Source organism: Nyctibius grandis, chromosome 6, assembly GCF_013368605.1.
Source record: "Nyctibius grandis isolate bNycGra1 chromosome 6, bNycGra1.pri, whole genome shotgun sequence".
Taxonomy (NCBI): domain Eukaryota; kingdom Metazoa; phylum Chordata; class Aves; order Nyctibiiformes; family Nyctibiidae; genus Nyctibius; species Nyctibius grandis.
Genome location: NC_090663.1, coordinates 39,528,792 through 39,554,470, shown reverse-complemented (window position 1 = coordinate 39,554,470; position 25,679 = coordinate 39,528,792). Strand labels below are relative to the sequence as shown.

The following is a 25,679-nucleotide window of genomic DNA, read 5'->3' as shown; positions in this document are numbered from 1 at the left end:
TCGTTTTCTAAATGCAGTTCTAAATTACTGATGTCTCAGAACTCCCACATTTCTTGTTATCCTTTGTTGCAAGCATATTGAACTACAGATTGTTTTTTTGGTTTGTTTTTTTTTGTTTGTTTGTTTGGTTTGTTTTGACCTTTTCTGATAATCCTGATTGTCATCTTTTATACCTTGGCATTGTTTTTTATTAGAGTCCTTCTCAATATTATTGAAAGTGGGTCACAGGGACCCGGTTCAGTTAGGAGTGCAAGGAACAACTGCAGAAAATAGCGAGCCCTGCTTTGAATGTGTGTTCAAAATGTTCACACTGCTGAATTTGCAAACAGGTCATATTATTAATGATCATTTTGATTAGAAGTGATATCCAAGTTCTTCTGCCTACTTAGCACTGGAGCAGTGAGTAAACAGAGTATGGACTTTTATGAAAATAAAAATGATCAGGTAGAAAAGCCAAATTTTAGAATACTTGTTACTTAGTGATAGCCTTTCTTGTCACAGGTTGCTTTGAATGATACAACTTAGTATGAATGTACTAGAAGGGCATTATTTTTGCAATATTTCTGTCTCTGCTACTTATTTTTTTTTAATATGAAAACACAAGTGTTTGAATAATCAGTTGATTCCAGGACTTAGATATAATATTGTTGGTACTTACACAATATGGCACTGCTTGATTTCCCTAATGAGCAAATAGTTGTTTCCTGTACTTTGTTCTGTATGTAATTCACATCTTTATGAAAATATTTCTTTAGACTGGAGTATTAATAAACGGTTGAGATGAGATTATTCTTGCTCTTAGTATAGCATGCTATTGTTTAGTCTTTCAATGACTTCAAAATTATAGTGATTGCATTTTACTGCCATTTCTAAATTATCTTTTGACAAATGTTATTGAACTTGAAATTTTTAATTTTATAAACAAACATGCAGAAATCTCAATTTTCTGTTGCTCTCTTTTGACCCTGAATTATCTTTGTCACCTTTAATTTTTTTCTGAAGATCAGAAACTTTCGCTATGTTTTCTTAAGAATTTCAAATTTTTTTTTTGTGCCTTGCACATATGAATAAAGCAAAGATTAATTAGGAATAGCATAAGAACATACTATTTACTTTACAAATTAGTTATCTACTCTTATTTGAAATTGTGAAATTCATAAGTGGTGAAGTTATACTAAAAGTTCTTAAAAAGAAGACAGCATATAAATGATAGGATTTAACAGCTGATCAGGTCTAACATGGGGAAGATAATTGTATGAAATTGGTGCTAGATGGGTCTTGGTACTCTATTACGGTAAATGGTTAGGCTAAAAAGAAAAAAACCCTACAAATCTTAACAGACATAAATAGGGACTAAGTGCTTCTAAATACAGAAATGTGAAGGCTGTAAATATTAAAAGCCGTACTTAAAAGGTTGAGTAAAAGTGGCAAGGAAATAACAGAAATAAAAATAAGAAATTGTGGATTGGAATAAAAATTCAGTGTATATTGTGAAATAGAAATATTTATTAGGTGGAAGTTTCATAATCTGTTGATGGAATTGTTGCTCACTGATTTACCTGGCTCAATGTGATGTAGAGAGGAAAACATGGAGGATATTGGGATCCCTGATAGTATTCTTTAGTTTGTTTTTTTTTTTTTTTTCCATGTTTTACTGCACCATGGCTTATCTGAAAGATAAATACTGAAGAAATTACTGTGCTCTTGGCTTGATTTTTAATGTTACTGAATGGGAGAGCCTCTCAAGAAGCAACTACCACTTGTCTAAAACGTTGTCCTGTCAACACCAAAGATGTCTGCATGACGATATAAACCTTTGAGATCTTAATATTTTCATTGTACTTAGTGAATGGGGAGCAAGCAGTGATCCATTTAAGAGTGAATACTGAACTTATCATGGAGGTGTCCTGGTTTTGCAGGAATAAGATTTAGATAATCAATTTTCTGCTACATTTTGTTTCAGTTTGTGGCCAGCTGTGGTATGGTGATCAAGGCCATTCGCAGTGACAGCCAGGGCAACTGCCCCAGGCTGGCCCACAGGTGTATTCTATAGCATTAACGTCAGGGTCACTATAAATGGGAAAGCTGCTCTCTTCTCTTCTTCCTTTTTCTCCTTCTCCTCCTCCCTTCTTCTCTTCTCAATGGTTACTATCCTTGGAGGCACTTGCCACCACTCTATGGGCTGAGTATAACTTTGTGTCTTTTGTATTAGTATAGATATTGATTCCCTTATTTTATTAAATCTGCTTAAATTTTAACCCATGAGTGTCTCTCCTTTTCCCAATTCCCTTTTTCATCTGGGGAGGGGTCTTGGGTGATAGAACAACTGGTTATTGTTTAGCCATGGGTGCAGGCTAAATGGAGACAGGAGGTCAAGACTGGATGATGATGTGCCTCTTGTGTCTAAGGCAGGAGGGATGCTTTGCCTTTCAGAGCATACCTCTTGGCCCACACTTTAATGTCTGTTAGGTATCACAATACTTTTGAGTAGTCAGGGGCCCGGCATATCCACATAATTCCCCTGTGCCAATGGCTCCTGAAAAGAGTTGTCTAGAGCAATTGGCATGAACTGTGGTGGAAGATTTCCAGTGCATGGTGGTGATGGCTTTACACCAGCTTTGGCCAGCATCTTCAGCACAAATAGTCCATGGAGCTTCCCATTAACTTCTGTAAATACTGAGGTCCCTTTTTCACTACCACCTGCCAATCTTGAGGTCACTATCTGTCGTGAGAATTAGTGTGCAATCTGCAGTGTTTTACGTACTACAGAGGTGCTTTACTCCTCCTGTAATTTCTGCTGCCTTTCTCTTCCCTGTCTGCACTGGATGAGGGCTTATTTGACACATCTCGGTATGCAAACTTTCTCTGCAGAAAAACCCAAATACAAGTAGCTGACTGTGTGTCAACAAAAGGTGAGTACTGAAAACGTGTTCAGTGCCATCTCAGAAAGCTTAGAGAATAACTCATTTAAAAAACAAAAACAAAACCCACCAAAAGAAACCAACAAACCAAAACTAAACAGTCAAAAGTTTAATACTCTTGGAAATTTGTTTGTGTGACCGTATTTTGTGGTCACACAAAATCACTGTCCTGGTTTCAAAATGAAATTTAAGGAGGTGTGCTTGTTTTGTCAGTGTATTTCACTAGCAGGTATTTTAATTAAAAGTAAGAATTTCTGAGCTTAACTAGTTGGAAATAATTGCTATAGAATCAGCAAGGAAAGGTTGAGTTTGTTTAGATAGCCTGAGGGAATGGGCTCAGACAAAAGTTTGGTCATTATAACTGTATTGATCAGAGAGAAAAGGATAAACCATTGTGACTAAAGGGGGAAAAAAGGATGAAAAGAAGGAGGGAAATGGCTAGTAATAAATGGGTCGTAGGAGTTTCGGGAGAGGGGAAGGATTTTGTTGCTAATTTTGCTCAGATTCCTAGATACCCTTAGCCTGATTTTGGGGAGAGAAGTGCTGCTAAATTACTCAATGAAAACTCCTCAGTCAGAATCTTGAGAGAAAGACAGTTGTGACTTTAAAAAATAAATAAATGTGTTTATGTGTTTTGTGGTTTAGGTTAGCCAAAAGAATCATATTTATCAGAAATCAGATTTGCTTTCTAAATATTTGGGATTTGGTAGAAATATCTTAAGGTTCAGCCACTAATTACTTTTGTTTATTGTTGCTTGATTATCTGGCATTTAAGGTTTGCAAGATGACCACAAAGTTTGATTTCTGGGTTTTTGTTATAAATAATGCAAAATAAATAATGGAAGAATGGGGTATGAAAGTATTCTATTCTGTTTGGTTTGGGTTTTTTTTTAGAGGTTAGAGAGCTTTATTATTGGGAATTGTGAAACAGTTTTGAGTGTGAGTATGGTAAGGCAGGATCCTTGATTTAACCGCTTCAAAGGACGTAAATACATTATAAGCAGAAAGCTTATATACAGAGCTGAAAACAGCTGGTTGTGACCACAGTATAAAAATGATCTGTTTTAAAAGGCTGAAATGCACACAAATGAAGTATGCGACTTTAAACGTTTTAAGCACTTGTATTTCAGCCTGCAAAACAAATGACATTTCCATTGTAGATTTTCGTGTTAAAAGGTAGGTTTTGTGATAAGAGTATTGGATTTAAATTAATAATATGTCAAAGGCATCTGTATTGACTTCTTATCTGTCAAAAATTGTCTTTTAATTAAATTTACTATAGGAAGTTGCAGTTTTGGTGGTATAAAAATTGCTTAGCAGACTGTGTAACAATACTGGATTCTTCCTTAGTGCTACACAAAACCCAGCAATAACAAGAGGGGGTTTTCTAATACATATTAATAAGGCATGTAAACTTACTCTCCCTGCCCCTTCTTTTTTTGATCTTTGAGTCATACTGTCAGTTTTGATATTTTCTTAGGCTTGCATATGGAGGAGATTTGTGATGTGTTTTGGATAAGACAGGAAGGTTTAATGGTCTGTCGTGGAGATAGACTGGCACCTTTTCAGTTCCTATCAAGAACAGACTGAACAATGCAACAGTGGAAGAAAATTGAGCTTGGATTATCCTGACAATAGGTGTTTTGAGATGAAGAAAACATATGGGATTTGCTAACAGAGAAATCCTAGAAGTTGCCAAGCTCAAGGCGGCTTGGGTTGTGGGTTGTTACTGTTTTTCTTGGCTGGTGTTTATGCTGTGTAGCAATTACTGAGGAAAGGGTGAAGCTGGAAGTCAGGGCTTCCAAGTAGAAACTTGAGTTCAATCTGGTTCTTCAAGGAGAACTATAAAAAGGCTACCATTGAATATATGATATCTGATACTTTGAGGCATAACGTGTGAAGCTGACCTTGGAAAAAATCATACTGACAAAAACCTGCGAATTTTAAACTGTATGAGTAATGAAACATTGATATGGTATTGCCAGAGAGTGGAAAACTGCCTTTAAGAGGTGGACTTTTAACAATCAAAATTGGGTAGCTTTTGAGCAAGTGCGAGTTGTTCAACTTTATGTGGAAACAATTGGGTTATTTTTTGTGACATGGGCGAAGATTAGGAGTAGTAGTGATCTCTCTTAGAATTAAAAACTGAATCGTACATGACTTACATCACAAAAAATGGCTGGGTTTTTATCTACTGCAGAAGTCTGAGTTTTATTTTACAGTAAGTTAAAATCTGTTTTCAGTTGGAGTGGAAGTACAGAGGAGTGTCGACTTAGTATATCCTATAGTTGATTGGATTACTGGTTCTATAAGTATTTAAGTAGGAGTATACATAGTAAAAGACAAGAAGCTATTGCATAGTAGTTAAATTAAGCAATAGTTTGAATATTTATGCAGCTCTGCATGCTCAGTTGGGTCTGATTCTACTACATTGAGGGTGGTTTGTATTCTGCAAGTGCTACGTGGTATATTCAGGACACCTCAGACAGGATTAATTTAGTCCGTAGGACAAATAAAACTAACCTTAAACATGTGTGACCTCTATCTTGGGGCTGGAGGAAAAAAAGTCTTTTGCTGTCTATTACACTGTCTTCAACACACTTTGTCCATCTTCCCTTTGAATTTGAAGCTCCGTATAGCAGCAAGCTATATCTAACATGCTGAGGTCAAATAAATTGTTTTCCAAGAACAGTTCTTTTTTCTAAAAGTTGCGAATTGTCGTGTTACCACATTAGATATATACCATTTAGGACTGGAAATATTTAAAAAACTTGTAGTGGGAATGTGCTTGAGTATCCCCTGCTCTAGCCTTGGTCCTTTAGAATCTCGCCTGCGCTGAGACAACAGAGCTTGGATTTTAAGGGTTGTGCATGAGCAGGTGGAAGAAAGCAAGAAGTGACTAGATAAAGTATTAAATTAATGAAAAATAATGTGTTCTCCTTGGTTTGGAATGGGGAGTATTGAGCTATACAGGTATAACGATTAGCTGTTTGCCTTTGCTAGGCAATTTTTTTTTTAAGGGGCCTTTTAAAGAAACTAAGATCCTTTGTGATAAGTTGTTTGGTATTTGGTTTTTTTTTGGTTTTGTTGTCCTTTTTTTTTTGTTGTCGGTCTAGCGGTGGTATTGTGTGTGTGCATGTGCTGGTGTATTTTCTGGACCAAAGAAGCACCTTTGATGTTCCTTCAAGGTTGTTTTGGAACAAACTGCCTTTTTTCATTATCTATATATTCCTTACTGTATACAAAACATACTTCTATTATTAATAGTATTTTTCTTCTACAAAAAACTCTGACATCATCTCAGGATTTCCTTGTCGAAAACACTGTTGATTTTGCTGGATTTAGCACTGTTATGCATTAGACATTGCTGCTGCCAGTTTTTCTATATACAGAGTCTTGCAATGCTAATGGTTACATGTAACTAATCTGGGCTTGCAGCTTAGCGTATGGCATATCTGGCTTTAGGAGCTTTTTATCAGTTTCTTAAACCCTTTTGTTCACTGCTTTTAATATTGGAAAGTTGTATCTCTAAATTGGCTGGCATCTCAATTGCACACTTGTACCTAATATGAGTCAGTTGTGTGGAATAAAGCAGACTGCTGTGTGGGCATCTTTTGTTGTTGAGATACAGTCCTTGGTATGTGTTCTGTAAAAGCCTTTTTTTCATTTTTTCATGAAAACTAGTACTAAAAGGTTAAAAATGTAACCAGAGTGCATGCTACAATGAGTTGTTTTATTCACTGACTTCTCTTTAGCCGGTTGCATGAACCGTGTAGCATGTTCATGTGTATATTTTTTTTTCATTTTCAGCTGTTAATTGGGGGTTAATAAGGTTTTAAATTGATGATACAGCAGAATAGACAGCACCATCTTTACAAACGCTTGAGGGTTTGACCAGAAAGTTTTACATCCTTACAATGGTCCATTGTGGGGACCTTATCATGAATCTTATCAAAAGTACTGAGTCACACAGGTTCTTCTGACTTTCAGAACATAAGGTCAGAGCTTGAGTGAAGTCCTCAGATACCAAAAATACTTTCATTTTTACTGAGACAACAAAGGCCTCTTAGCCATTGCTGGGTAGTTAATATTTTCTGAGTGGTCTCCCAAAGACAAAGTGCTTGTCAGTTGCAATTCCATTATTGCTCTTCCATGTGGTCTGACAACCCTGTACCCTTCAAAAGGAGGAGAGTGCTGAATTACACCACATGCTGAATATATCCAGTCATCTTTTCTGACCAACTAAGCAAAAAAATCATTATGTGGAAGATCTTAAAGCAAAATCCTTCCCTTTCAGGAAATTTCTTGCTTCTGTTTGCTGAATTGATCTGTGAGTGAAACATACAGTTTTATAACTGTGTGTACAGTTTACAGTGTAAGATCAAATTCTTCAGAAGAAAATACTGTTTGCCTATGGCAAATGCACAAAAGTAGTCTATCTGGCTCATTTTTTTAAAAATGGCATTACTTTCAGTATGTGCTGCTGCAAGAAAACAGAGGTTTCATCATGAGGTAAGAATCTGAGCTATAAACCCTAGCATAATTAGAATCATCAGTCTGTAGTCTAAAATCTTGCTACTAAGTAGTTAGTTAATGTGAGGTAGGAAACAAAGTTCATGTTTTTCTGCTAAGTAGATAAGGTAAAAATAAAATGTGTTGTTTAATTAAATAGGGATACTACAGAAAAATTCTGGGGATGAAATTCCAAATGTACAGGTATTGAAGGGAGCGAGGGGAGTGAAGCAGCTGTTCAACAGTATTCTAAGATGCTTTAAAAGAAAAAATGGCAAAAAAAACCTTTCTAGGATAGAATAATGATGATGTAAATAAATAAACTATTTCCAGTTTTAAATTGTTTTCACTATGTTCATAAACACACTCTAAGATGTACTGAGCAGCTTGTTTATTCTGTACTTTCATTCAACTAGTAACAGATGTTAGCCCTTTCAGGTAGATCAGGACGATATTATATTTATATAATATCAATTATACTTGTCTTCTATATTTTGAAAAGTAGAGTGCGCAATTTCAAGATATTTCTTGTATCTAGTACATTCTTGGTTTTGAGGTACACAGAAAGGAATATTAAATTTCAGCTTGCAAGTATTGTTTACTAGTTATTTGGGTAAAGTTAAGCATGTTTCTGCTGAAATCAGTATTCATATTTCAAATCAGACAGTTAATTAGTCTTTAAATATTTTAAATTTGACCTATAGAATATGGTAAAGGTGTGGTAATTATGGACTTTGTTTCTTTTTGTGCCTGCCACTGAATTTATAAAAACAACCTTTCACCCTGGTTTTCCCATTTATGAAATAGGAATAGACCCAGTCCTGGTAAAGTGTTCTGATGCTTACGGAGGATAAATCTGCTGTGTGTGTTCTGTGTTACAATTAGCATTCTCACTATGATATTGAGAATTCATTCAGGAGAATATATTTGCAAGGACAGTTTTTTTTCATTTTGGTTACACACTATTTATTCTGCTTCTTTGTATACAAAGTTAAGGCTAAAATGGGGCTCACGTCTCAGTATAATATCTGATCAGCAGAATGTCCTCTGCTGAATACTAGAGCAAAGTATATAGCACAATTCCATGAAACAGGAAGGTAATTAGTAGCTTGCTATTTTGAACATAACTTATGTATTTTTAACACCTCAGTCCTTGCATTCAGAAATTTGTTATCTTTCAGTTGCTTCTCATCGATACTTTATTTTAGCAAGTGGAAATACAAGTAACTTTCCAATTTGATCCCAGTTAGTATTAACCTTCTAAAACAATACACTAAGCTTAAAACAGCTTCCAATAAGTGTGTGTGTTAGGTAAGTACTTAAAGTTTTCTCCTTTTCATGCATTGTGAGAACGGGTATATTGGGAAAAGAAATATTTGCTGACATGCCTAAGAGACAAAAGATAAGCATTTGTAGGGAAAAAGGAGAGACTGCCTCTTGAAGCTTCTTTTTCCCCATGTATGACCAACAGAATTACAAATAATAGTGGAAGAGATTAAAAGATGTTAATTTGGGAAGGAAAAACTGTAGCCATGTTTAAACAATTATTTTTCCCTGTAAAAAGTAAAAGGTTTTGAGTTGTTTAATTGAGGGGAAAAAAAACCAAAAACAAACAAACAAAAAAAAACCCCGAGCAAAAACCAACCAAAGACAAACACCGCCCCCCCCCCCCCCCCCCCCAAAAAAACCAAACCACCAAACAAACCAAAAAACCCCAAACAACCAAGAGAACAAAATAACCTCACGCTCTCTCGTGGCCTTCCAGAAATCAATTCCTAAGGAATATCTTTGTTTCTGTTGCTTAGCTGTAACATAGAGTAACCAGCATCCAACTTGAGGAGTGGGTTTTGGGGTTCTTAGGTAGAAAAATCCAGTACTTGATATCCTAGTTAATAACTGGTTTGGGCTGCTGTATACATAGTCGTTCAGCTGTATAGAGCTGTGTGATAAGGAACTGTAGTTGCAAGACAGCTAAAGGTGTGAGTAGATCAGCTACATGGTTTTATCTTTCAGTCTTTGTCACAGTAATTTATACAGTAGGACTCACGGATAAGACCCCAGATTTGGGTGCTTGTTGGTAGAGGAAGAATAAACAGTGATAAGTTGCAAATCAGAAAAAAATGATAACCAATCAAAAATGTTGTTTTCAGGCTCCTAACAGAACTGCTGTAGCTGAAGGGTTCTCGGGATATGGGGATCACCCTGGGAACTGTTACAAGCAAGTTCTTTGGCTCATTTAGAATTTTTTTTTTTTAATTAGAAACCAGTAAAGTAAGAATAATCCCATTGATCCCTTAAAATGCTGCTAAAGCTGTAAAATGGGAACATAAATGGGAAAGGCTAACACCTTTGTTAGCTGAAATGTCTTTTAATATAACTACATTTTTGCTAACCGTTCTAGTGCATAGTATTTTGTGTCAAGAGGTTGAAATGGATTCCTTAGGACAGCTACCACTGTATTGTTGGCTGTTTTATCTCTGTAGGGAAAAAAAAAAAAGAATTAAAGAAAATCTGGCATTTGTATTTGTGGTATCTACGGCACAGAAACTACCTGAGCATTCTAAAGGCAATGATAAGATGATTTTTTTTTTTTTTTTCCCTGCTAGTTTGGCTTAATTTGCTTCTTTCTTTTTAATATACGTAATTGACAAAAATAGAACGTGCCATTTTGCACAGGAAAATGCACTAAAATTTTAGTTACGCCTTTACGAAGCATGGTACTTCTCTTATTTAAAAGATGTCAACAATTCAGATGAGGGTTATCCTAATTAATGTTATGTGGGCTGCATGGCATTTAACAAACAGAATAGCTTTGTTAATGCATCATTAGCAAAAAATTTCTTTCTTTTTGTTCCTCATAACTGAGAGTGCCTATGCAAGCCATGTGTTTGTCGTCTTGAATTGTAGGCTTTCTTTTTCAGTCTTGCTAAGTTGCAAATACTATTGATTACCTGTATGGGTACCATGTGTAGTATGATAAACGGCTTAGGCAGTAGTGTTCGGAGAGATCTCGAATAGGCCAAACTATATTAGTGTCTTAATAGCAGTATGTTCTTATAGATCTCTGTGGAGCAGATGAAGTATCCCAAGAAGATACTTGCACAAAGTATTTAACCTAAAGGGCTGTCAGGTATGCTTCTGAAGGAGTCTGCAGGTGAATATGCAGTACTCCTTGTCTATCCGAACAGCATAAACATGGAAAAATTAACTGCAAATTTAGAAAGTGAGAAAGTAATGTCTTGCTTGCTGTGATGCTCATGAATCAAGAGATAGTTTGTTAATGATTCATGTACTGGAGGTGAGTGTAGTAAGCCTAGTCTTTTGTTTTGAAAGGTATAGAGGAGTTCCTGGGATACTGAGTTGTTTCCTTCTTTATGAACAGGTCTGGACTGGCAGGTTTGATTTCGTGGAAAGAAAAATTTGGTATGTTAGTGCTAAATTTAAGGTATTGCCTATTAGCTGCATGATCTTTCTGCCTTTGTAGTCTAGATTAACAGCAGAGATATGCCCATAGAAAATCTACCTTGGAGTAAAAACTTGTAGCAGAACTAAGTGCTACGTACAGATTCATAAGGAGGAAAAAAAGGAATTTACATGGGGGTGCCTAAAATATTGAAATATTCTCTGGAGTGGTATTTAATGATACCCTCAAAGTTATAATTGGAGCAATCAAGCTGTTTTTATACTAGCTTGGAACTTTCCTGTAAAATGTGACAGGACAAAGATTCAGGTTATGTTGTTCTTTTTGTAGTATGTGAGGCTGTATCCAGTAAGGAATTAAACAAAAGAGGGGGGAAAAAATTACCAAGTATCTAGATTATTCTAACAACTGCAAACCATGGAAGAATATGCTGTGAAGTTCACCAAAAAATTGAATATGTTGCCATAAGGCTTTCCCTGAAGTATGTTCCTACAAATAGAATACAGGTGTCTTACAAATATGAGTTAACGAAGGGATTCTCCTTTCTTATGAAGAGCATGTAAAAGCTTCCGAAACACTGGGAGCCTTCCTTTCTATTAAGAATTAGTTTGTCAACCAACCCCCTTGTGTTTTGGATTGTTTTTTTGGGGGGAGCAGTGAGGGGGTATTGAAATTAAATGAGAAGTAGTTATTATATTGACAAGATGAGAGCATATTCTGGGTGTCCTGGGGGCTGTTACCTCTCTGGGTGTTAATCTCAAGTACTAAAATTTATGATTTCAGCCATGTGCTGATCACCTATTAATTTTCCGTAGATCTTGAAGAATGGCTTACTCTTTAGGCTACTTGCTATGGCAAGGAGTACAGTGACACTGAATGCAGAGGTTGTATTACTGGAAAAAGAATTGCTCTTATAAATTACTCTGTGACTGGATGTGAGTAGGTATTTGAGTTGGGAGGGACCTCCAGAGGTTGCCTCGCTCAGCTCCTTGTTCAGCTCAAAGCAGGCAGGCTTGGTTAGATCAGGTTTCAGTGCTGCATCCAGCTGAGTCTTGAATGTCTGTAGGATGGAGACCCCATGGCCTCTCTGAGCAACCTGTGCTGGTGTTTGCCTGTCCTTAGAGTAAAAACTGGTTTCAGATGAACTAGCAAGTAGGAACTGACTTCATCTTTCTATTACTGTCCCCTGGCCCCTTTTCCTCCTCGCTCTGAACCTGAGCATAAGCCAAAGAAGCTGCGTTCATACTGCAGCTCTTGTTAGGCTGCTTGCTTCTCCTCATGGAGGAGAACACTTCTTATGCTTATGTACTTTGAAAAGATAAGTAGTCTAGTTGTAGTTCTGTGTGTTAGTGAGAAAGAGCACGGTTTTTCTCCTAGGTGATTCTGCTTCAATAATTGGCTTTCCATTTTCTGTAGGAGTCTATTGCAAGGTGAAAGAAACTCTATGAGACATTGGCAACAATCGGGCAACTATTTCTTTCACTTTAGAGGTAAGCGATTGTTAAGTGTCCTGTTTGGTATGATATTGGAAGGGAAGTGAGTGGAAACTGGAAAACTAAGAACGGTGTTTAAGAAAGATGACATTTCCATGTATAAAAATAGTTTGCCCTTTCCTGTGGATGCCTGTAACCAAATAATATTTGTGCTTGTCCTTTACTGATGTTACATACATCTTACCCTTAATCTATTGAAATGCAGAACTTCCTCTTTCCCCCACCTCTAGTTGGCAAACAGACATTTTAAATAGGTATGCTGCTTCCCTGTCTCACTGCCAATAAAAAAATACGTTAGCTGTTTGTTCAGTTATTTAACCACTATAAGAATGGATTTTAAAGGAGTGTATTGCTGGGGATATAGTTTTTGCCTGAGGCAAGGTGAATCATACTTTTTGCCAGGAAGGTATTTCCCCTACTTTTCTCACAGTGAAAAAACTTTATTGACTGAAGGTGTGTTTTACCTGCTTCTAAAATACTACAGTGCCCAGCCTCTATGCCCGAGGTTTAAAAGCTGTGAACTTGTCAGTTGTATAAGGGTTGTGGTAACTCTCAGTTTGTGTGTGGGGGCTACCAGCAGAATGAACTATTGATTTTCTTAATGTCTAAAATACTTAATTTCCGCAGTAACACAAATATAAGGAATGTGGTGGTGCTGGAATATAAATTTGAGAGAGATTTCTTTTCAGAGAAAACTGCATAATATGTTTCTGCACTGTGCAATGCTACAGTTTGCTAGGCTAATGATATACCAAAAGGTTAATCGGGTGTCCTCTTTTTCTGAGGCAGCGATTTTTAGGAATAGCTGTTTCTAAGCTTTTCATCCCAATTTCTGTCAACCAGATTTCCACAATGAACAGCCCAAAGGAGCATAAACAGCAGCTTCTGTTGTGGAGTGCAGTTCCTTTTTACTTTAAAGTGATGATTAACCCTTTTTAAAACTTCCTTTTGATGAGGCCAGACAAAGACAGACTCTCATAGCCCTTTGGGATTTGCCTGCAGTGAACCCTCTTCAAAAATCATGATCTTGGCTGTCCAAGTGACAAGGCTCTCAAGTTATTAAAGTAGACTTAAATGAGAAGAAAGCAGAATGTCAAATATGCATATTTGTTACTGTAGATGTAGTGTAGCAACTAGCAATACTTCATACTAGTTAAAGCACATGTGAGTGTTTTAACCACACAGGTTGTTGCTGACAGGATAGACAAGGATAAACTAATACCATGCAACAGTACAGTGGAACAAACTATACCAACATCCCCGTATCTGAACATGCAAGCATTTAATACATACAAATGAACATAGATTATTTTTACTTTTGTCCGGGGGTAGCAATATTGACAGTCTCTCTCAGAAACAAGGACTTCTTTGTAATGCAGATATATGTATACTTCTTTCTTTATGGTCATAGCAACTTCTTGTCATATGAACCAAAAATTCCCAAGCGAGGTTTTCCCATCGTGGTAGAACTAGAACTCAATAACTTGTTATTCGAAAATCTATGATAGAATACATTTCTGTCTTCAGAAATTGGGTTCCTTACACATTTCCCTGGGAAAAAATGCACTCCAGTGATCGTTTCAATGTATGCACTGGGTTATAAAGGGAGTTTCAGAGATACTGTACTTATCAGCTGCACATGAACAGTTTGTGGTTTGAAGAGGGAACCTGGGATGGAGAAATCCAACCTTCTGTATCCAATTTTACCCAGTGGAATATGGCATTAAACAACCCTATTGTGTGTTTAAGATTTCATTTTGTCTGTTGGAACACTAGACCATATGGTTTATCTGGAAAAGCTTATGGATAGTTTGTTCATCACCATTTCCTCATTTTCTACTTTATAAATCAGATAACGTGAGGAAATATATTGTGATAATCAAAGGTAAACCTTAAGTTCAGCATGGTGTAAAACTACACCTTATGTCTTAATTATTCTACTGGAACGCAGAAGTTGTACCTTTTTGATTTAGGTTGTACGTTTGAATTAAAGTCATATTGAACCTAGGACTAAAAATAGGATGACTGTGAAATATTTAATTAGGAAAGGGTGTGGCTGTTCTGTTTCACAAGAACTACTTGAAGAATTAATCATCCTCAGGAAATAAATTATTACGCCTTTTAATGTGTGAACCGGACTTGGGCTTTATTTTCTGATATCAGCCAATCTTTTCAGTTTTAAAGAATGTGCTGGTGGCTTTTTTTTTTTTCCTTTCCACTGTGGTCTGCATTTATTTACTAGTCTCCTTTTATACATTTGTTTTTTATACCTTAGTTTACAAATGGAAGATTTTCTTAAATCATGTGTTTAGGATGTACTATAGCTAACCTGTAAAAGTGCATAAGTTGTGCAAATATATATGCTGTCTGTATGAGACAGACTGGAAAGCTGTGTGTCACTAGGTACTTATATAGCTTTTAGCATAGCTGTTTATTGCAATTTATTTAGATCCATGTTTTGAACATGTTGTGGTGTTTCTTGCTTCTGAGACTTTAAGTGGAAGAGCCTCACAAGGAAATGTCCTTACATGATAAGATTGCAAAGTAAAAATGAATGAGCAGAGAGTGTATGCCAGGACTATAATAATGTTTGTAACATTCATTAAACTGTTTAAGTAATGTATTCAGACTGACTAGTGTTTCCCAGCTCCTACAACGCCCATTATGTGTTCTAGTAAATTAAAGCTAGGAAACCTTTGTTGGAGTTATAATACGCAAACTGACATCTAATTCCCCCAGACAATAGGTACAAGCCTGCAAGCCTCTCTAATTCTTTCCAGTCTTTACATTTATTGATTCTTTTGTAAACGTGTTTCATCCAATCTATTACAAACAGCACTGGTTAGAAGTGTGAAGTTTACCACGTTTGACCTAAGGCACCTTAAAAACAATAGCTGTCTGGTGTACAGTCGTGCGTCCCAGACTTACTTTTAATCAGAAGAAAATTTGGATCTGTAACTGCCCAACTGGTTTGATATCCTGCTTTGGTTAGGAGGACTGACATGTTAATTCTTTGATCTGACTGGTTTGGATGTAGATTTAGTTCAGCTATCACTCGTATTCTAGGCTCTAAATGTTTTATTACCTGAGTTGGCTTACATAAGTAGTTTATTTTGATTCAAGACTTCATTTTATCTAGTCTTGAGTAATGTTTTGCATATACAGATCTAAGTTTCTTACTGCAAAGTATGGATGCAATCCTTTTTTTTTTTTTTCTCAAGATGTCAGGTTTTTTGCATCTCTTATTATTGAAAAGTTACCAAATAGTCCATTCGTAATCTTTGAATGGATAGAAAGAACAGTAAATTTTGATGAAATGAACATAATTTTTATTATTTTGTGCATATTTTATACTGTAAAACAGATGTAATAAATAATTGATAGTGAACAAACACATCTTATTTTTCCCATCATATTCATCGTCAGTTTCAAAGCTTTGAAGTTCAGTAAATAATTTATGATATTGTTAGTGTAAGGAAATCAAGCCATACTCCTGATCCTGCTTGTTTTTGTCCTTGTTCTTGAGCAGAACTTTGATTGGTAGCCAAACTGAATGATAAAGAATGTATGAATAACTAACAGGATTCATTAAACAGAGTGAAAATCAAACCAGATATTTTTATTTTTTTAAAAATTCTTTGAAATACATAATGAAAATTTTCTGTATTTTAAAAGTTTTGGAGTTTTTTTAATTGGTTATGAATTGCATAAGATAATGATGGGAGTAAATATTTTTGATACAAAATGGAACATGTTTTCAGCCTGCTTTTGTTCACCGAATTTCAGTCAGAGTGTCTCAGCCTGGTTAAATATCTTGCTGAGATCTGTTTTATTTGCCAAGAATGAAAAAAAGATGCCAGAGTACAAAAATTAAGAAATACATGTTTTTGGCCTTTAATGAAATGTTCCGTAGAATATATGTTCTAATTCCTTTGTTTTCCCTTGTTTACAAGGAAAAGCCAAAGACTTTGGAGAGATTTTTAAGCATCAAAGAGACTTTTTTCCCAGGTTATTCAGGCTCTTCAGGAGGGGTTTTATTCGTATATTCTTATAAAAGTTTTTAAATACTCCAATAATATAATGTCAGTTTTCACCTATATTTTGATGTACCTAAAACTTAAAATAAAGCAAAAAAAAAAAAATATGAGTTCAGACAGGTGTAAAAATTCTGTGTAATTCTGTAACTTCCAGGTACCGGTTTGTAAGACCTTCACTCCAACCCTCAAAACAGACTGAGATCAGGACAGGGCAAAGTGCTTTGAATCCATCCTCATTTTGGCTGTAAAAAGCAACGCAGCATAAAACCTCACACAGTTTTCCCAGCCTGGGTGGGGAACTATGGTAAAAGTTTTATGTTCCTGAGAATTTCTCTGTTACTTTTTTTTTTTTAATATTGTGTACTCATAAATGCAGATGCATGATAGTACGTAGGCTCAAGGCGACAGGACTGCCTGGGAATCTTTGGCCCTTCTAACATCTCCGTGTGTGGCTTACAGCCTACAACTCTTGTCTTACTGTGTAGTTTTGCATATGGGAAACCCCAGGTTTTTGCATTCTCTGACATGGGGTGGGACGGGGAGCAGGGAATATAAATAGGGACTGTTTTGTACAGCTGTAATGACAATGAGGCATCACAGTGAAGCTTTAAATGATATCTTCTGTGCAGAGCTGGATATATTAGGCACTAACAGGAGAAGGCACTTATTCTGTGGTGTAGGATCTTCTGGGTCTGAGGTGTAGGCTGTTTTGTGAGGCTTTCTGCATAAAGAAGGTGATCTATAGGTACCATGAGCTAGATGATGTGAAAGTTACCAAGAATAGCAAGGACAGCGATCTTGTTCTTGCCTTTCAGGGAGTTCTTGTCTCTCAAAATTTCCTGTGTAGCACTGTTGTTTCCCTTGAAATGAATATGGGTCCTGCCTTCTGTTGGCAAGACCACATAAAGCTAGTGTCTTTATTGGCTCACTAGTTTTGCTGGTGTGGCAGATGACAGAAGAGGAATGTTTGGGAAGTTTCTCTTTGACAAATATAGTGATAATGTCACTTGGCAAAGGCACATTACTACTTTCTCCCTATTGAGTAGTAATAACCTTCTCCAAAACATGAATTTGTTAGAACACTTTAGGCAAAAAAGCCACCATCTCTTATAGCTAAAAGTGTTAGCCTAAATATAGATGTTATCACTGACTGCTCAATGTTGTTGGACAGTGGCAAAGTGTTTCCTATAGGGATCTGTAAACTATGTGATGAGTGAGTATTCAATCTAGCTGCTTTTTAAAAAGTATTTGCATTTGGGTTTGTTCTAAAAGCTGCTCTTTTCCTTTCTTCCCTGTAGCTTTTGCTGTGCTTTTTTTGGTCTATTTTTAACTACTACATTGTAAAAACAGTGATGGTAGTTGATAAAGCTAACGATGTTCACAGATGAACACCCATATTGTTTTGGAAGCTTTAAGATTGTTAAAAGAATATCAGCAAAAACATTTTCTGCAGGAAACGCGTGACTATGATGTGACCTTGTACATGTTAATTTTTCAGTGCAAGACGAACCTGTGTTCTCGCGTAAAGCGTTGCTGGCTTTCATAGATCAGGTTGAAGGATTGGGACTTCCTTTTGTAAGAACACGGGAAGTATTTGTCAGCTACTGCTCCCTGTTTGCAACAGTACATCATCTTTGTATCTTTCTTCGGTCATAGAGAGAATCTGCTGACAGCAGGACTATGATAGATCAGGCTGCATCCTCCATTGATTTTTTTTTTTTTTTTTTTTTACTTTCGGTGTCACTTTGGGGCATTGTGTCTAGTTTCCCAGTAATGATAATTTCTTAAAGGGTTTTAGTACTTCTCTTTTTTTGTTGTCTTGTGCAGTCTACTGGTTCTTCAGAGGCTAAGTTCATGTGTTTCACAAAGGGAGACAAAAATGCTATAGAAGAAGAAGAAAAAAATATCAATAATTTTCAGGTTGCCTTTTTTTTTCTAGTCAGATACTTTTAACACTTTTAAGAATTGCGTAAACTTGTATTAAGCTATAATATGTTTTTGAAAACATCTGGATTTCTTAGCAAGGAAGATGGAGCAGAAAAGGTAGGAAAAAAGGCCAACTTCAAGAAGGGCAAAATTAACCTTAACCAAAGGAAGCAGATTAACAATTATCTGCACATTGCCAATGTTCAGGCTAGAATACTGTTCATATACAAACCTCAGTTATCTGCAGAACAAAGGCAGATCTTAAATAACTGTCAGTTCAGAAGGATCATAATAGTAATCTTTGTGACCACTAGTAACTTCATAAAAGGCAAGATATTAATGAATACAATGCTTGGTTCTTGGTATTGAAATCTTTGGAATTAAATAAATAAAAAAAACTTGTGTATCTATCGGCGAATGCCTTCTTGAGCTAAACATTCCTTTTTAGGTCACCAGAAGCACCAATTACTCAAACTATCAAAACCAATGTGCTTTAATTAAAACAATTTTTTAGTGTAAATCTGCTTGAAGAAACAAGTCATTCATGGTAAAAGAAATAAAAATTAGAACCTGACAAATGTGTATTTGTACATAACTTTCCTACAAGTATTGAACTCTGACTTTAATGTGTATTAGTTGCTAAGTTAAGTCAGATGTCTGAGGCGAGAACTGGAGAGCTGAGAGCAAATATTCATAGTGGAAGCTGGTAACAGCCTTAATTAAGCTGCTGCTATCTTTCCATGATAAATTTAGAGCTTTTCCATAACTCATCTGACTTAAAGTGCCATTTGCATCCAGGAGTGTTTGATTTAGATCAGCTACTTTAAGAGGTCTGCAGATGTCTCCTTGATAGCCCTAGCCATCTCTCATTGAAGAAGAGCCCAGGAGCTTTGTTTCTGCTGTGTTGCAGTGTAGAGGAGGTGTGTGTATCTTGACCTAAAGCTGATCTCTCAGTGTTTAGCTTTTGCAGGGTTGACATGCCCTCAGAAATACCTTTTTTTCTTTAAGGACTAATGCTTTCTTGTTCCAGTTCTTGAACCCCAAATTCTTTATTTTCTTTTAGTTACTGTAGAAGGTAAAAGATGAGATGTGCAAACTGGTGCATAGTAATTGTCCTCACTAACACTTAGCAATGACATCTGTTTTACAGAGGCTGTTCCACGCAGCTGCATCACGTATGAAACTTTGCGCATTGTGTTTTCTGTGTTATGTTTAAAAAGGACATCGACCTTCTGAAGTCATCATTGCCAACTTCTATACTGAAATAAACATTTCAGTGTATTTGAAATTATATTGGGGAAGACACTCAAGGTGGGTACTCTGAGCTTAAAAAGAGTGTTGTTTTTTGGATATCATCCAGGATATCATAATCTGCCAGTTGCACAAAATAAGCCCTAAATCTTCATCTTCTAGACGAAGTTGCAATAGTTGAAGGTAGGGAAAGAATGATAGGTGCTGATCAGCTGAGGTTTTCTCATGATTGTGGCAGGGTTTTTCCTGGGACTCCTCCAACTGCTCCTGGGCAGTTGCATACAGGTGGTGATTTGACAGCCATTCTGCCAATTCGTGTCATTCGCATCTGATGCAGTTTTCACTGTGATTACCCATTTCATCTTCATATTCCATTACTGCACGATATCCCTGCTTCTATTCTAAAAATTAGGAATAGCTGAAGAAAACTGCTGGCACTTGCTTCATTCTAAGATGTTTTATCTTGAGAACTTCGGCTAAAAGGATAATTTCAAGCATATTTTTAGAAGCTTTGGTGGGCACAATCCAAGACCACTATATTCCCGTAGTGTTAACTGCAACTAAACTGAAAGGCTTTAAGATAGCAACTCATTTGGTGGTTTTTTTTTTTTTTTTGAATAGCAAGTAAGTATTGTGTCATCGGATTATTTGGATGGATTCATTTTCTCTGTATATTTTGCTTTAGAGCATTGTATACATTGTAAATGTGTTACTAAATCATCAGTGACTAAACTGGCTGACAGAGACACTTTTTTCATTTTAATTCTTTTCAGGAGAGAATAATTGGAATTGTAAAGGTAATTCCTGTATTAGATCTTTTTTGATCAAAAAATAAAATGCAACATTTTTTTCCTGTCTAGAAATTCTGTCATTGCTTCTGAACTAGACATCTTAATAGTATTCTTACGTATAGTTTAATTAGAAAAATTAGCGGGAGCGTCCAGTACTACTCCCTCACAAATAGTGAATAAGCAGTATTCAGAAACTGTAATTCTTACGGTCACTGAAATTTGCAATAAACTGGATCATTAAGTTGATGTAAATTACAAAAGTCATCTGCATGTTTGGCTTAAAGTACAGTATTCATATATTTTGTACCAAAACAAACACAAAACACGGAAGAGTCGCATTTTGCCAGAATCTGAGAACTGACATGAAAGGAAAAGGAGCTCTGAGTGAGAGATGTGGAGGCTCTGATGTATATGACCACCTAAAAACAGGCAAAAGAAATCAAGCTTGTTCTGCCATATTTCTGCTGGCTGTGCTTGTACGTGCTAACATTTTTTCCTAGCTCTTGTCTGCTTTTTACTTTTTTTTTTTAACTTGGTTTGCCTCTCAATGAATTTTTAAGTTTTTTTTTTTTATAGGACCTTGGAAAAAAATTCAAGTTTTGATTTTTCTTTTTTTTGTGTGTGTATGTGCATGTTTGCACTATGATGCTGCTGACTCAGCAGTGTTTCATAACTTTGAAAGTGTTAGGATTTCTTGGTGTCATACCTTTGGGTGGGGCAGCAGAAACTGGTGAGAAATAGTAGCCAACATGCATATGTATTGGGTTTGTGTGGCAAGAGTTTGATAGCAGGAGGGCTACAGGGGTGGCTTCTGTGAGAAGGTGCCAGAAGCTTCCCCTATGTCCAATAGAGCTGATGCCAGCCTGCTCCAAGACAGACCCACCACTGGCCAAGTCTGAGCCCATCAGCGACGGTGGTAGCGCCTCTGGGATAACATAGTGAAGAAGGGGAAAGAGTTGCTGCGCAACAGCGATTGCAGCCAGAGGGGAGTGGAAATGTGAGAGAAACACCTCTGCAGATACCAAGGTCAGTGAAGAAGGAGGGGGAGGAGGTGCTCCAGGTGCTGGAGCAGAGATTCCCCTGCAGCCTGTGGTGAAGACCATGGTGAGGTAGGCTGTCCCCCTGCAGCCCAGGGAGGTTAACGATGCAGCAGATGTTCACCTGCAGCCTGGGGAGGTCCCCATGTCAGAGCAGGTGGATATGCCCAAAGGAGGCTGTGACCCTGTGGGAAGCCCATGCTGGAGCAGGCTCCTGGCAGGACCTGTGACCCTGTGGGGGATCTACACTGGAGCAGTCTGTTCCTGAAGGACTGAACCCCGTGGAAGGGACCCACGCTGGAGCAGTTCATGAAGAACTGCAGCCCGTGGGAAGGACTCACATTGGAGAAGTTCGTGGAAGACTGTCTCTTGTGGGTAGGACCCCACGCTGGAGCAGAGGAAGAGCATGAGGAGTCCTCCCCCTGAGGAGGAAGGAGCAGCAGAAACAACGTGTGATGAACTGACCGCAACCCCCATTCCCTGTCCCCCCGCACTGCTGGGGGGAGGAGGTAGAGAATTTGGGAGTAAAGTTGAGCCTGGAAAGAAGGGAGGGATGGGGGGAAGGTGTTTTAAAATTTAATTTTTATTTCTCATTATCCTGTTCTGATGATTGCTAATAAATTAAACTAATTTTCCCCAAGTCTAATCTGCTTTGCCCATGACAGTAATTGGTGAGTGATCTCTCCCTGCCCTTATCTCAACCCATGAGCCTTTCGAAATATTTCCTCTCCCCTGTGCAGGTGAGGAGGGGGGAGTGATAGAGCAGCTTTGGTGGGCACCTTGCGTCCAGCCAGGGTCAACCCACCACAGCATGACTGTGAAGTGCTTAAAGTTACAACAGTGATTCAGGTTGTTCCTTGGGCAATTGCTATTTGCAAGAAACTGATGGGTGAATAAACTATTGTTAGTTTTCTTATCTATCAGTCATTAAGGCGGAGGCTGTTTGAGTGGAATTTGTACGTGGAATAATAAATTTTTGCAGTGACATCTCTGGATGGTGTGTATAGTAAATTAGCTAGTAATATATGTCACAAAGTAGATGAAAAATACTTTTGCAAAAAAAAAGAAAGAGTTTGCACTTCTCTAGTCTGTAATAAATCTGTTATAAAGTCTGTTTGTAGTCTGATTAGTTGCATTTTTAAGGAGATTCAAGCAGACCAAAAATGTAAAAGTTTCTCCATGCAGGTTGATGTTATTTTATCAAAGTACTAAGAACATTTCTGGACAAATATATATTCTGTTTGAATACTTCTGCAAACCAGCAGGTGTAGGAGCATCATACAGGAAGATGCAGATCCAGAAGGCACCTGGTGCTTACATTATCTGAAGAGATTCTCTGGTTTGGGATTAGAAAAGTGATGGATGTAGGTATCTCCTACAAACAAGTGGATATCAAAGCTTTACTTCATTGCCTCGCTCCCCTCAGGTTACGTACTGCCCTCTTTACTCCAGTATTTGGTAAACACTTCACTGAGATAGCTGTGTTTCCAAAGAGCTGCTGAGAGCAGAAGCAGATGGCAGCTTAGTCATTTATCCATCCTGCACTATTTACTTCTATATTTCTCTGGAAACTGAAGTTAATTGTTGTTAAGCTGTAACTTCCTACCTCCTGCTCTCTCTCTCTCTTTTTTTTTTTTTTAAGAGGAGAAAATAGAAACCATGTTTGGTTTTTGGTTGGTTGTGTTTTGTTTTTTGTTTTGTTTTGTTTTTTCTCCTAGTCATGAATATTTCGGAGCTGTAATGAGTGGTCTTTGAGAACTGGTAGAAGATGAGGTACCAAAAGACTAAAAATTAACATAGACAAGTCAGTTTATTCTGTTTCTAGAACTATACATGTCAAGATGATGATAAGGGTATGGCTAAAATACAAATTAGGATTGAAGGTTTGGGTGGGGTTTTTTAGAGGAGGGAGGGAGATGACACCAGTCCAACTTAACTTCCTCCCTTGTTGGATCCTTTTGGTTGGTGTGGACTTTTAAAGACTTTTGATGACTTCTGATGTGAAATAACGATAAACATCAACCTTCCCGTGCAGCAAAAACTATTCCAGGTGGATTCGGCACTGCTTGGAGAACTCCACTTAGAAAGTAACTATCAGCAGTTCATTACCTACACAGAGGTTATATCCAGTTAGGTTTTGTATGATGACCTCCAACGCTACTGAATTTTTGTTTATGTGTTTTCATAAGATGGTGGAAGAGATTGTATGCTTTTTTTGAACTTTGCCATCAGTGCTTTAGTATAAGGTTAGAATCAAATAATCTTAACAAAACGAATTGACGTTCAGTCTGGTAAAAGAGAAGATTTTACTGTTCAGAAAACACTCTCCATTTGGAGTAGTGGACCATTCTGTGTGGACGTATTTAGAATCATGGAATCGTTTTGGTTGGGAAGGACCTTTAAGATCAAGTCCAACTGTTAACCTAACACTACCAAGTCAACCACTAAACCATATCCCTAAGCACCATATCTACACATCTTTTAAATACCTCCAGGGATGGTGACTCCACCACTTCCCTGGGCAGCCTGTTTCAATGCTTGACAGCCCTTTCAGTGAAGAAATTTTTCCTCATATACAATCTAAACCTCCCCTAGCACAACTTGATTCAATTGGATATATTCAAATTACTGCTGATGCACAGGAGGAATCAACTAAATAAATACAGGATGGTGATCAGATGCTGACCACTACCACCATTTCTGTACAGAAAAATATGTAAGGTTTGAGTAGGTCCTATTGCCTTACAGCTGAGGAGGGAGCTCAAAAAATGCAAGCAACTCCAAGGTTAAGCTGAAGTTTATGTTGCAAGATCTGTAAACTATTCAGTACAGCTAAGACTTTAGCTGGAGTTGTGTGTCCTCTGTTGGGCATGGTCCTTCAAGGAATGGTATGATCACAAAAGAGCTATGTGGATAGATTTAATTAATAGGGATTGTTAAGTGTGGAGAAGATTGAGGGGGAGAGGCCATTAACATAGTAATCAGATACTAGTAAGGTCACTGCAAAATGTTTCAGGCACTTGGGATCAGGCTTATTTACTTCATTTAGTGTCACTTCTGCCTGTCTTGCGTCAACTCTGTTAAAGATAATGCCATCTTCCCTGGTGAGAACATCGGACATGGAACAAGGTGAGTAGTGGATGTGTCAAGCCAATGCCAGAGTAGATCTGAATTGCTGCTCTTGGAAAGCCTAGGATCCCCCTCCCTTGTGTTCCTGTTCTCACCTCTCAGTTTGCAGGCTGGCTCTTCCCCTCATACAAGGTTGTGGAAAAGGTAGTGTGAGAGAAAGAGAGCAGGCAAATGGTTGTGATCCACTGGTTTAAACATAGTCTCTGTGATCTTCTGGGTATCTGTGTTTTCAACTAGCACGCCACCTTGCATTTGTGCTTCATGCCATTTGGAGTGCTTACAGGAGAAAGCAAGCTAACAATTAGCTGAGCTGTTACTTAAAAGTCTGCATGGCTCTCAAATTCCCAGTTAGTGAGTTTAATGTGGGGTAAAGAAAACGAAGTGGCTTATTTTGTGAAAGATGGTTGCATACTTCATTGTGAATGTTACAAACAGTGTGAATCTCACCACTGGTTTATGCGAATGCTACTACATTTTGAATATTTTTTTTTTTTTCATTATCTTCCTTCAAACCCAAATCCTAGGCTGGAAGAGAGAAAGGGCACAATCCTTGATTGATTGCCCATAACACAGTAAATGGGAGAACAGGAGACTGGTCCCATAGCATTACAACTTCTGTATGTTTCCTGCAAATTCGGTTTCTTTCTCCTCTTGGATCTGATATAAATAGAACTGTGAAGGCAAGAACGATATTGCCCTTAAATTGCCTTGCATTAATTCCTATTCCAATTCCGTGTAGTACATGTAAGTGAAAATCTTGGAAATATGTTTGCTAAATCATGTGGTAAATGGTCTTGTTGATGACTGCAGAGTTGCTCTGGGGATGGAGTTGTTAAGCACTTATTATAGGAATCCAACTGGGCAAATTAAGAGAAACCTGTGTGTGTGCTTGTTATTTTAGGACTTTTGTGCTTGTCTTCTGAGAGATCTCATGTAGGACCTCATGACCTAAAAAGACATGATGTCTTTTAGTGAGAGGTTAACTTCTGAAATCTCAGTTACTGACCTATCAACAATGAAAATAATCACCTCCAAGGGAGGGTTTAGTGTTATTATTCTTTAATGCTAAACAGCTGAATATTGCTCTTAATAATACATATAAAGTAGCTTTTTAGCATTCTGCTTAGTTGTATGTGGTATTTTCACTTATAATTGAGTCTT

At 37.2% G+C, this 25,679-nt stretch overlaps 1 protein-coding gene across 12 annotated transcripts in view; it reads left to right on the top strand.

The window, feature by feature from the left end:
* The window catches only part of TENM3 (teneurin transmembrane protein 3), a 472,906-nt gene that overhangs the window by 76,696 nt on the left and 370,531 nt on the right, over window positions 1-25,679 (top strand). Inside the window, exon 2 of one of the 12 annotated variants that reach the window (XM_068403617.1) lies at window positions 12,271-12,344. The exons of 9 other annotated variants lie outside the window; for them this stretch is intronic. The gene's annotated coding sequence lies outside the window, so the exon portion shown is untranslated. Of the gene's footprint in view, window positions 1-12,270; window positions 12,345-19,556; window positions 19,622-21,290; window positions 21,379-25,679 lie in introns of those variants that run through there. 2 more of the 12 variants (XM_068403622.1, XM_068403623.1) reach the window with 2 other exon arrangements.